Here is a 14420-nt window from a genome sequence, read left to right as displayed (position 1 = left end):
GCATTTGCATATTGTTCAAATAGAAATAACCTTTGCTTATAATGTCATTTATTCAATCACCCTTATAGGGTCATGATATGAAAATATTAGTGATTTGACATGCTTTAATTATTTTGACACTTCATACAAATAGTTAAATTAATGATTTAGTATTATCTTATTATTTTACCATTTTAGAAGGAGATGATGACAGTTACAGTCGCTATATAAAATGCTGTTTGAAGTCTGCAGTACAAGGGATTACTTCTTCTTCTGAGATTAATTTGTAAATAACTCATTTATGCTGCCATGAGGTGCTTTTCAAATCTTGTGAATTGAATGAATTCTCAACTTTTTAAAACAGTTTTGACAGAGAAACATGGTACTTCTATTTACCATACTGTGTCTTGTGAGTGTATATTTATATAGACAGCTATCCACACACATCCTATCACATATCATGTACAGGGCCCACAGGCACAGCATAGCCAGTCTCTCTTACAGGTAAAGAATTTCAGACCTATAGAATCTTAATGCCTCACTGAGGAACACCACTTTTCTTGAGTTTCATTTTATCGTTTTCCTTCATAATATTTATAACAGCAATGCTTAAACACTAATTGAATCGATGTTTCCACATCTTTACACAATTTTAAAAACTAAGAAAAAATGGGTGATTCACAAGATGTCATCCAAAAACTAGGTTTAAGTTAATCTTTCAATTAGAAAATAATTTGAAAGGTATGTGAGCCTGAATCTGGCACTACAAATGGGCCCTTCATGTTGTACTGGACTCTGGAGAAGAAAGTAAAGGGAAAAGGTGACCATGTATGTGGCAGAGGCTCTCCACCTGCATCATCTCTTCACTTATTTTGTTAAAACTGAGATTTAACAAAATTAAACACAAATCTTGTGTTTTTTCCCTAGTTTTTAGCTACATGTTCATTAATAAATTACATAAATTGTTTTGGATCTCTTTACTTTTAAAATATCTATCTCAGTAGGTTGTTATAAATAATTAACTGAGACTGTCCATTTAAAGCATTTCATTCAGCACCAGACACACAGAAAGACATTCAGTAGATGGTAGCTTTATTTTTACTTTGAAAAGTTTGAAACTAAATAAATGCATAATTTATTAAGGCAATTTTACTAAATGTAACAAAAGCAGCTTAATATTTTTTCAAGAAAAAAATACGCTTATTTTAATAGCAGAAATGAAGGACTCAAAAATTCAGTTTAAAATATGTTCATAAATAGATAAACAACAAGTTTATACTGTATAACACAGGGAACTACATACAATATCTTGTAGTAACTTATGGTGAAAAAGAATATGAAAACAAATATGTGTATGTTCATGTATGACTGAAGTGTAGTGTTGTACACCAGAAATTGACACAACATTGTAAGCTGACTGTACTTCAATAAAAATACATTAAAAATATGTTTATAAACACACACAAAAAGAAATTAAAAATAATTAAATTGCTTTAAAGATTACAATAAAATAACTTGTTAGCTTTTATATTTTCATTTTGTTGATTCTAAAATAAAGCATATAATATTGTCAACTGTTTCTGAAAAAAAAAAAAGACTACTACCTGAAACCAAATAAAAGAGATCATTGACACAATAACAATGCTTTAAATAATTAATATTGCTCTTTTGGTGTGAGTCAACATATGTGAAGTGCTTGCTCTTTGCTAGGAGCTGTGTGATGCCTTTTATATTTGTAGGCTTATTTAACCTTCACAATTAGTCCAAGACAAAGGGAATTATTACCTCCTTTTGCTGATGAAGAAACTAAGAAACAGAACTGTGAAATAATTTACCCAAGATAACAGCTATTACTTGGAAAAGCTAAAATTGTCAGCCAAACTGTGTGAATGAAGATCCACGTTCCTAATCACACACTTATATAAAACAGGTTATGATTTAAAATGGTGTGAAATGGCTCCAATGAACTAAACTGACACAGCATAAGTGTCACCAAGTGTTCAATGTCAGGCTACCCTTGTAGCTGAGTTGCAGGAAGTGGAATGCTAGGAAGGGTGTCTAGAATGTTAAAACCAAATATCCCTGCTCTTAAGCATCAACATGCTTTCAAGATTACCTGCACAGCACGCTTGAAACATAAGATACCAGATGTTGATTTACCATTTCAGTACAATGCAGATTTCTCAATAGATGACACAGAATTCAGATAAAGCCTCTCTTTTCCAATACTGCTTATTTAATGAGGAAGAGGATTTTGTGGTCAAACAGGATTAAGATCTCTCTCTGTCTCTCTCTCTTTTTTCTCTTCCCTTTTATAATTCAGTAACTCAAAATTTACAAAATGTGTTTCACGTGGAAATCACTAAGAATGAAACAGTGGGTGAGACATATTCTGAGTGGATCTGAGCACTGGAAGTGACAAAGTTGGTTCATTTATCAGCATGGTGACTGTAAATAAGCCACAATTCCTTGTCTTCTGATGCCTCCCTGTCCAATGATTTTTCTGTTACTTGACAGCCAAACAACTTCTCTGTAATTCTTTTCAGTGCACTTTTTACTTCCTGATTCCACAAGCTATAGATCAATGGGTTCAACGTGGGAACCACCACCACATAAAACACCGAAGCAAACTTATCTCTGTTCAGAGAATGGCTTGACTTGGGCAGTAGGTACATTAAAATGATTGTCCCATAAAATATGGTGATGGAGGTCAGGTGGGAAGCACAGGTGGAAAAGGCTTTCTGTCTTCCTTCAGCAGAATGGATCCTCAGGATGGCAAGGAGGATGAAGACATAGGAAATGATCATGACCAGTAGAGAGCAGAGCGTATTGAACCCAGCGATGACTAACAACATCAGCTCTTTGACCTGAGTGTCAGAACAGGCCAGAGCAACCAGGAGCACATCATCACAGTAGAAGTGATTGACCATATTGGAGCCACAAAAAGACAACTGGAATGTTGCCACTGTCTGTATAAGACCCACACTGAACCCATAAACATACGTGCTAGTGATGATTCCGTTACAGAGTTTTTAAGCATGAGAATGACATAGAGTAAAGGGCTGCAAATGGCCACATACCTATCATATGCCACGATTGAGAGCAAATACTGCTCACAAACTACAAATGTGATGAAACAGCACACCTGAAGGGTGCATGCATAAAATGTTATGCTTTTAAAATCACATAGGAAATTCACCAAGGTGTTGGGGTTGACAGAGGATGTAAAAGAAAAATCAACAAAATCCAGATGGCTGAGAAAAAAATACATGGGTATGTGAAGCTGAGGACTGACTTGTATTAGCATAAACAAACCAAGGTTACCCACAACACAAGCTAAATAGATTACTAGGAATACACCAAAGAAAATGGCTTGAAGCTCTGGATTATCTGTGAGTCCCAAGAGGATAAAGTCAGACACTGCTGAATAATTGATTTTTGCCATGGTACAGATTTTAAAATATTTTTACAATAACCCCCTCCAGAGTACACATTCTGTTTATTCCTGTCTCCCTTGGCAATAATCAAGTAGATATTAGAAGCTGGTTCTGACCCACCATGATCTTATGATGAATGTGTTCAGAGGAGAATCTTCACATTAGCTCTGGCAATGGAAATAAAAGCAAAAATCAACAAGTGGCACCTAATTAAATTTCTAAGCTTTTTCACATAAAAAGAAACCATAAACAAAAAGAAAAGACAATATTTGCAAAGAATGTGACTGACAAGGGCTTAAATTCCAGAATGTAAAAACAGCTCATGCAACAACAATAAAACAAACAACCCAATCAAAAAATAGGCAGAAGACCTAAACAGACATTTCTGCAATGAAGACATACAGATGGCTAATAGGCCTGTGAAAAGATGCTCAATATCTTTAATTATCAGAGAAATGCAAAACAAAGCTATAATAAGATATCACCTCACTTCTGTCAGAATGGCCATCATTACAGTGTCCACAAATGATAAATGTTGGAGAGACTGTGGACACTGTTGTTGGGAATGTAGACTGGTGCAGCCACTATGGAAAACAGTATGCAGATTTCTTAAAAAACTAAAAATAGACTTACCATATGATCCAGCAATCCCACCCCTGGGCATATATGTGGAGAAAACTCATGTTCAAAGATATGCATGCATCCCAGTGTTCATAGCAACATTATTTACAAGGACCAAGTCAAGACATGGAAGCAAACTAAATGTCCATTGACAGATGACTGGATAAAGAAAATGTGGTATATGTATATACAATGGAATACTACTCAGCCATTAAAAAAGAATGGAATAATATCATTCAAAACAACATGGATGGACATAGAGATTATCACATTAAATGAAGTAAGTCAGAGAAAGACAAATAGCATATGATACAACTTATATGTGGAATCTTAAAAAATGAGGCAAATGAACTTATTTACAAAACAGAGACAGACTCATAGACATAGAAAGCAAACTTGTGGTTATGGGGAAGGGAAGGAGAGTGGGGAGATAAATTAGGAGTTTGGGGTTAAAAGATGCTAACTACTATGTATAAAACAGATAAAATAAGATCCTACTGTATAGCACAGGGAAATATTCAAAATCTTGTAATAAACTATGATGGAAAAGAATCTGAAAAATAATATATATATATATAATAATAAATAATAAATATATATATATATACACATACATATATATATGACTGAATCACTATGCTGCACAACAGAAATTAACACAGTATTGTAAATCAACTACACTTCAATTTAAAAAAATAACAATATATCTTCTTAAATTCTTGACCTTGGGATCGGGGACCCTGCCATCACTCCACTTGCAAGTCCCACTCCCATGGCTCTATTTGAAAAAATTATTTAAATGGCAATAGATCAAATGCTAAATATCTAAAATTTATTTTTTTAATGACCATAATTTTCTGCCCTTTCATTCACCTCATTTATAACACCTCAACTTTTTCTCACTGCACTGGTATAGTTAAATAAAAGTCAGTGGTATGATAAGCAAAATAATACAAAATAATTTTGGTAGAGGATACATATACATGTGATTATACTGTATGCTAGACCAGCATTTTAAATTAATGACACCTCTCCCTACACTATATTAATATATATATAATGAGTGTCTTTTCCCAATATACTTATTAATTACAAAAGAGAAAATTTAATTAAACATGAAATGACTAGCAAATAAAGGTGTCCATCAGACTGATCAAATTAAATGATAGATGATACCCACTGTTGGTAAAGGCATGGGAATGTGACATGGGCTTACACATCCAATAGAGGCATAATTGTCTTCATCTTTCTGGAGGGCAGTATAAGAGTAAGCATCAAAACTGTTTAAAATAGTCCTGCCACTTGATATAATGACTTTAACTCTAGGAACTTAGGAAAGTCATGAAAGTATGCAAGTGTCTGAATTGTTCTGTTTTTACTTACTCCAAAAAAGGAAGTTGTCTAGATATATTCTAATAGTTGTTTAGATCTTACATGGCTCTTCAGTAAAATAGTAAATGGTAACTTTAAAAGCTGAAATAAGTCTACATTTATTGATATTGAAAAACATTCATGATATAATCAAGTTTTAAAAGCAGCATGCTAAACAGGTTATACAGTGATAGGTAATTCCTGTATATCACATCACATGTAATGACCTAGGGATATGTATGCAAACAGAAAAATGCTCATATTGTATGCATCAAATGTTACCTGTTGTTCTATCTATGAGGTGATACTGTGGTCCTTCCTTCCTTCCTTCCTATTCCTCTTAATCAGTCTTCACAGTCTGTGCTGTGCTCTCTGTCCACACACTTGATGTCAGTGTCATATGTATATTTCCATCTTGCTTTCCATGTGTATGAATACTGACAACTTAAGTTTTCATATTGCTATTGCTATAACTTGTGCTTATCTGGTGCCCATATGTATGTTTGAAGTATTCTGAATTATTTACCACTAAAATGAACTTCATAATCTCACCTCTTGGGGGGAAATGTCTCATTGTGATATGTTTCTTAGGTAGATTCATAGGTTAAGAAATTTGAACTACTTGGCTAATTGAAAGCAATCTTTCTCAAAAAGGACAAAATCAATTAACAAAATCATCACATTTCAGGTGAAAATCATGACAAATTTTTTCTTTTATATTAATAGTTTTGTAGCATATCTTCAGTTTTAACCTGAAATTCTTAAATTTTACTGTAGATAGATTTCTAAATGTTTATCATATTCAAATGAGGAGTAGGAAATCTGAAAACTATTAATTCAAAAATCTTTTACTCTTAAATGTTTTTATCCATTGTCTTTTTTGATCTTATAACAATAAAATTAGCAGTTGATATTATTTTTACCTTCTTACTGATGAAGAAACTAAGGTATACAGAACTGAAAAAAATTGCCAGAGATCTTTTTTTGATCCAGGAAATGTCAGACCCAGGAGGCTTTTAGATCCCAAGCAATCTAGGCCCTTTCCTAGAGAAGCTGTGACTCAGTGATTGCTCCAGCCTGCTGAGACAGGAGGTCAAGGACAGTAATGGCAGGTGGCCAGTATCTAGATGACAGACTCAAATCCTGCTGCAGGGGGTTTGTGAGAAAACTGGGAGCCACTGAAATGGTCCAATAGTAGGCAAATGTGTTTAAATAAACAATGAAAAAATTAATGTTTGAGAACTGTGGATTAAGCTAGCCCTGTGTTCTGTGAGCAATGAAAATATGTATTAAATTTCCCCCTCTAGCTGTTAGTATCAGCTTTCTAGTCTTTGTAATTAAGCATTCAAATGGCATATATGTATTAGTACACATATGTATTAAAATGATATGCATGAGTTGCAAACTCAAAACTGTTTTCTGTGTAACAGAAAATTATGAAATTATTACACTTATTAGAAATGCATACATACCCATCTCTATCTCTGTCTATCTACCTGTCTATATCACAGTTATCAGTTGTGTAGGATAACCCCCATTTATAAATTGCTCCCTCAAGTTTATTAGTAGAGTTGGGACAAGAACTGAGGTCTTTAGACTCAGAGAAGGAAGGGAGACGTTAGGCATGCACCTGCCATTTATTATTACCTTTTATATGTTGTTTAAGAGTTTAAAAGTCTCCAAATTCTGTAACATTGTCCTTATTTAATCAGTAACTAACATTGTGAGAGCCCACACCTCGTACAGCACCATCCTTGGACTACAAGGTTCACGTTCTTCTCACGAGGATGCATTGCCTAATGGGTTCATTGTGTTCTAAGTAGCTATTCCTTTCCCAGTAATGACCAACTTACCCAAGGTCTGCACAGTATAACTGCATAAAATCCTTGCTACTGGCAAAATGATCTATGATGTTTCAGTTATACTGAGTGTGTTTATTTAGAATGTATGATACCTCTGGGATTCTATCTTGAATTGCATTGAATTACATTATTATTATTATTAACTTTTAAACAGTTGGAAAAAATATGAGGTCTCATGGGCTTTAAAAAAAGAACAATTCACTTAAGAATCAGTCTTTAGAGACCAAACCAGACTTTAGGTCATGTTAAATCAGTGAAATTGAAAAGGTTAAGATATAATACTGTTCTCTTGAATAAAGAAAATTTGTTAAATATATCAATATGGAACAGCTATATAATGTCATATTTTTTGTAGAAACTAACAAATCAGGAAAATTTATTTGTGCTATGTATCATTGGCTTTCACATGGGATATTGTTAATACAGCTGAAGAATTCTGAACTGGGGATGTTGGACGGGTGGAGAGGCTGAACTTTTGTTCTATACTAGTTATATAAACAGATAATAGCTTTTCGTGCAATTCTTCATTTGAGAAACAGGAAAATTGGCATAAATTCCTATGGACCAGATAATTAATTATTTTAAATGCATTTTAATTTGAAAAGTAAGAGAATGGACATGACTTCTTATGGTTACTCTCATGTCTGAAATCTCATTCTAAGTAAAAATCTATAGAAAATTTTATTGTACAGTGAACAGATAAGTAGAAATCACATATTAGGAAGAGGCATTCTAATTTTTTTAAGAGAAAAAATCATGAAGGAAATTCCATTTTTATTTATTGAAGTCACTTTCTTAACTTCATGAACATAAAAGCCTGGTTTCTACTGATGACCCCTTTTTTCAAGGCATCCACCACTTCCTTGTTCCTAAGGCTGTAGATTAAAGGGTTCAGCATGGGAATGATCACCGTGTAGAAGACAGAGGCCATCTTGTCTGTGTCCAGGGAATGGTGAGAGCTTGGCTGTAAGTACATGAAGATGAGGGACCCGTAGAATATGGTGACTGCCAGCATGTGGGAGCTACACATGGAGAAAGCCTTGTGTCTCCCCTCAGCTGAGCACATCCTCAGGATGGCAGAGATGATGTACAAGTAGGAGACAGAGACAACCAGAAGGGAGGAAATGAACTTGGTACCAGCACAGACAAAGATCCACAGCTGCTTGGCATGAGTGCCTGAGCACATCAGCCTGAGGAGAGGCACGTCATCACAGTAGAAATGGTTATGGATTTTGGAGTGGCAATAGGAGAGATGAAAGATGAGGATAGTATGGAGCAGGGTGACCAGGAAGCTGTAGCTGTAGGGGGCAGCCACAAGCTGGATGCAGATTCTTGGGGACATCACAACTGTTTAGAGGAAAGTGTTATAAATGGCCATGTAGAGGTCATAGGCCATGGAAGCCAGGAGCAAACACTCAGCTGTCATGCAAGCCAGGAAACAGCCTAATTGAGCAGCACATGCATTGAAGGAGATCACGTTCTATTGGTACAAGAAGTTCCCAAGCATCTTGGGTGTGATGACAGAAGCATAACAGAAATCAACAAAAGCCAGTTTGCTAAGAAAGAAGTACATTGGTGTGTTGAGTCTTGCATCCTTTCTAATGACCAGGATCAGACCCAGGTTGCATACTACTGTGAAGAGGTAGATGGAAAAGAGCAGCACAAAGAGGGGCATCTTCACCTCCTGACAATCCGTGAGGCCCACGAGAATGAACTCTATCACCTGCATGCGGTTGATCTGGGTCACACGTCTTCAGTATGTCTGGATGAAGAGAGGAGAAAATAAATCTAGCTTAATTAAATAAAATTTAAATTGTAATATCCTTTAAAGCCATTTAATTGTTAACAGGAAAATGCTAATATTAAAGTTATTAGCATCCTTGAAGCCTGGGGATGGGACAAAGATCAAAAAGAAATCTTTTGTAGGAAAGGCACATTTTTTCCCCCAAAGGCAATTGTATTTAAAGTTAAGAGCCATGGGATATGATTCAGTCCACACTGGCTCTCTTTTCAAAGCTCTTGACTTTATATTATTTGAATTTTACCATCAATTTTTCAAAATTTTGAACTATTGTTTTTTTCAAAAAAAGTCCTAACATTGAGGACATAAAGGAATTTGAATCTTCTGCAGTGATATTACCCAGACAGACTTGCCCATGTGATACAAACTCCACATTGCTTCAATGCTATATTTATCTTTTGTATACCATTACTTATTGCAAAGAAGTCACCATACGTTACTACAGATTCTTCATAATTGTGTTAATGCAAATGCTGGAAATAGGTAATTTTATGAAAGATGCTATCACAAGCTTTGCAGGCTGATTATTTACTTTGTTTCTTATATGCCCATTCTACAGATGGAGAAAGAAGTCTGAGAGATTATGCACCTGGAGTATGATCAGACAGCCAGTCTTAGCACAGCTGGGATTCAAACTTGTGTTTTTCTGAGGCAGCAACCCACCCACTATTAAGTTCTCAATATTCCTGATTTATTCCATTGGTACATTGCCTAGACTTCGCCAAGCATATGTTAATACAATGTTTCACAGACATCTTTCTATGTAAAGCATCAACTGAACTGATCAAATTCAATGAAAACCTTCAAATTTTAAAAACATTTTGCTTAGTTACAATAAAGGTGATATTTACTTTCTAATAAAATTATATCAATGTACATGGCTCCAAACTAAACACATACAGATTTGGATTGTTTTTATATTAATTTTCATGTTTTTACTGTGCTACTTTTGTGACAGAATTTCAATCTAAAATGAAACTGGAGGATAGAAAGTGGAAAATCACACATATGTCCTCAAGCAAACAGAAGGTAAGTACTAGTGGGGAGTGACAGGCTGATTTCTTGTAAATGCCTGATGTACCAAACACCAAAATTTATCCAAGAATCTCTCCTCATCCCCGAGCCCATAAACTTGCTGCTTGGACTTGTGAAAAACTCAGAAACAGCCAGAGCAAAGTGAGTGAATAGTAAGTGGTAGAAATTTGCCATGAACATATCAAGGATGGTCTCTGTTTTGTTTTTTTTTAAGTTTAAATTTAAGTTTTTTGGAGAATGCACCCAGATATGTTTGTTTTAACTGACTCTGATTGAACTCCCCCTTGTTTATACCCACTCCATAAATACAGCCTACCCTAAACTCTCAATGGATTTGTTTGTAGCTTGCTAGAGATTTATGTTTCCCAAATTACAGCTCAAACTATTCCCAAACCAACCCATTTTGTACAACTTTAAGCTTACTTCAGTTTCTCTCTCTTTTTTAAGTTGACATTTGAAATGGATTAACTTCATTCATTTTACCTATCCTTTTTGTCTGTTGTTCATAACTGAAATATAAAAATCAATATAAGCTTCAATTTAGGACAGAACAGGATAATTATATATGAGTTTTGTTTATTGCTATACATTTTCTTGTTAGTATATCCCATAATGTCTCATGTCATATTTATCCCTCTTTCTCCACACAAAAATTTAAAAACAGTTTTAAGAAAACATAAATTGCACTGCACATGCTAGAAATTAGACTTGCAGAATCATCAGCCCATGCATTCTGATTCATTTCTACTCGTGCTACATTAGAAGCATTTATTTTATCATGTTGATAATGATCTTTTATATCAAACAGTAGTAGGGCATACCTTTAAAAAATATGAGATTAGAGTTTGAATCATGGTGATGTTATGTACTAGTGAGTGTGTTTCTTAATGAAGTTACTCAGGCTTTCTTGGTTTGCTTACTGAAAGAAATAACAGAGGCACACTCCTTCTTGGAAAATAAATGTAAAATTTCCATTTAAGCTCACTTATACTGTTGTATTTATGAGAAGGAAATACTATGGAATTTCTGTAATGAACACTTGCTTTTTGAATGACAGGTAACTACTGAAAACTATCATTTCATTGATATGTGTACCAAGTGGGATACAGTGGAAAGAACCATGAATAAAATTGGGAGATCTATATTTAAGTGGCTCCATCACCCTCTAGTCACAGTAATTTTAGAATGTCAAAAATTCCTTTGTCCCTCAGTTTCTCAATCTGTAAATTGTGCTATTTTATATCTAAAAAATGCAAACATTAATATAAAATAATGTGTCTGCGCATTGCCTACATGAGTAGATTTTAAAATAGAAAATATTATGTTAAAATTGCTCCCCTGATCTAGTAAAATGTTGATGCTGGGTGAAGTCAGAGTAATCACTTTTAAAATTCACTGGTAGTGAGGTAGGCAGTACTTATTGGTCAGGGTAAGATATTAGAACATGAAAATTATACAACAAGACACAGACAATTTTTATCTGTTGGATGCAGACATCTGTAGTTAAAGATTTATATGCAATATATATGTTAAATTAAAGACATAGAAGATTGTCTCATTTTTATTTTTAGCTCTTCAATTATAGTCTCAACAAAGAATAAATTAACAAAGGAATATATAGCCTACCTGATACATTTTCTTATGTCAGGAAACAGATGTAAGGATACATCAGGAGAAGGTAGATGTTCTTCATAAAGCATGAATGTCAAAATCAAAAATAATTTTTAGCTGTGTCTTTGTGCAAGTGTCTACAACTTTCTATGGTTAAGAGGACAATCTCTGATGCTATTGATCATTATGTGACATGAGTAGGTCATGGGAGTATTTAAAAGCTTAGTTAGTGATCCCACAATATATAAATTCCATTTTGAAATAATCATGCAACTGTTTGATTAGAAATTTGGCTTACAAGGCCCATAATACCAGCTAAGACTCCTCTGTTCAGCAGCTGTAAGAACTTCAATATGCCATTTCATCTTATCTTAAAGGTGGCACATGTAAATGAATGCAAATGTATTTGAAAGTATATTACATATGATCTTTTAGCATCTAACCCATGATATTTTATCTTCAACTTCCATTTACATGTTTTCTCTTGTGTCACAGCCAACACACATTGATCTAATTAGAATAATTGTTTTGTGGTCCTCAGTTACAATAAGAAGACTGTACATGCATCCCTGCTTCATATGTTCTTTTTCCTGTGCTCATCTCTACCAGATGAGTGGTGAATGAAGGGTTGGATGAAAAACGCCTATTTATCCTTCAAAGCCTTTCAAAATCCCATTGTTCCTGTAAAGATCTCCCTAAATTCCAATTCCCATGCTCTGTTACCTACCAGTTTTCATTTTTGCATTCTGGAAACATTTTATGCATAAATTATTTGCATATCATTTATGGTTTCCATCTGTTTCCATATTTGTTTTTTGGAGAGACTGTAGACTCCATAGGTAGAAACCATGACTTTTTGATTCATTTCCTAAAGTAGCCCCTTCTAGATGCTTGGCAATGGGGAATTAAAGGTTAATTTTGGTAATAAAATTTCAATTTATTTCTCCTGCTCATAATTAATGTTCTTTAGTTATTTCAAATATATTAAGGGATGTAGTGATGACAATTATAAGGTGCTCACCTCTCATTCTGGGTAAAATGACTAGCTTTTGCAAAAATGAAAACAGTTTAGACATAGTTTACAATATAATCAATTAAGTGCCTGACTTGTCCAAATGATTGAATAGATTCTATTTTAGAGATCTCAAATTTTTACACCAAACTAATAAAATGTATATCATATAAAAGCACCTACTTATACAGCTGAAATAAAATTAGAAGAAACACTCTTTACCCTCATTTCTAAAATGTCACCCAAAGAGTTTTATTTTAAAATCTATTCTATTCTAGTTGATTTTAAAAATTCAGATTTTTGTCACCCCCCACAATTTTTAAAAACAATCTTTAAAACTATCTGGGTAGAAGGTGTTCCTATTTCTTCTCCAAGTGGGTTTGTGCAGCAGTGAACTGCAGGGTTTTATTAATGACCTACCCTAAGGGATCTTACTGAGGGTCTGATGTAAGATCATCAGGAAAGTTACAGACCACACCCCAGAGGGAGCCCACAGCCTGCTAGAGATCAATTAGCATTGCTCTCGTGTTTGAAGAACCACCCTAGTATCCCCTCATTTTTGAGTTGCTATCATTTACTGATTGCTGTCATAATTGTTCATAATGTTTTTACTCAAAAACAGGATTTAAATCTATCCTTAAAAAAGATAAGAATCTGTGAAGGGAATTCCTGGGTAATATAGTAGTAATGTGGTCATATGTTTGTTGACTTAAAACTGCTGAAATATTTCCCAAAGTAAAGTACTTTGTACACTCCAGTCAGCAATATATGGTAAATTTAGGAGCTGAACCTAGTTACCAATATGATACTTTGTATTTGATAATCTAGTATTTTTCACTTTACCCACACTAGTTGGTGGAGAAATAGAATTTCAGTGTTATTGTAATTTCATTTCTCTGTTAGATGTTAGACCTTTTTGAATGTGTTTATTTACCATACATACCTCTTCTCTGAAGTGTTTTTTTCAGGTCTCTTCCCCATTTTCTTAGGTTGTCTTGTAGTCATTAACTTATAGAGGACATTTGTGTGTATCTTGGAGCCCATTGGCTTACTTTTGTTTCTTGGCTGATAGTCAATTGAATACACACATGTGCACATCTTTTGGACTCTGTACTCTGTTCCATTCCTCTGTGTATCTATTTCTATCATATATTTCTCTACTTTGATTATTATAAATTTATAGTCTTGAAATCGTCCATGTAAGTTCTTTCACTTTGTTCTTCTTTGAAATTGTTTCAGATGTTCTGGGTCTTCTCTTTGCTAAATGGAAACAGACCTAAAGCCGGACATGACTGACCTTGACTTTACACCTTGAGCATAGGTCAAGACTTGCCCACTCACTTCGAGAGTGGTCACATTTAGTAGCAGTTATTAAATTATTTTAATATTAAAATTGATTTCAAACTTAAAATTAAGTCTCATTGAAAGGTATACTTTGGTCTAAATACTGTAGAGTTAATTTAAGGGATGAGTCACTCAGAGGGTGAGGATAAAGTATTAAAAAGAGATAATTTTTCCTTTTGGAGATGTCTCTTTCCAACACCTTGAAGTCAGAATGGTTCCCTGTTACATGTGGGAAACTTGAAGTGTTTGAGAAAGTTCCATCAAGAAAGAGTATACTTTGCTGTCCTAATAGAGGAGTAATTAGATAGGAATTGAAGAAATCATTCCCGAGTCAGGGAACCAATCAC

At 34.3% G+C, this 14420-nt stretch overlaps 2 pseudogenes; both read right to left on the bottom strand.

Moving 5' to 3' along the window:
• Positions 1-2408: 2408 nt before the first annotated feature.
• LOC102543757 (olfactory receptor 5AL1-like) lies at positions 2409-3424 on the bottom strand (annotated as a pseudogene).
• A 4633-nt stretch (positions 3425-8057) lies between these two features.
• Positions 8058-13710, bottom strand: LOC102530435 (olfactory receptor 8U9-like; annotated as a pseudogene).
• Positions 13711-14420: the final 710 nt, after the last annotated feature.

This window comes from Vicugna pacos, unplaced genomic scaffold (genome assembly GCF_048564905.1).
Source record: "Vicugna pacos unplaced genomic scaffold, VicPac4 scaffold_19, whole genome shotgun sequence".
Lineage (NCBI taxonomy): Eukaryota > Metazoa > Chordata > Mammalia > Artiodactyla > Camelidae > Vicugna > Vicugna pacos.
This window is presented reverse-complemented; position numbering and strand designations above follow the sequence as displayed.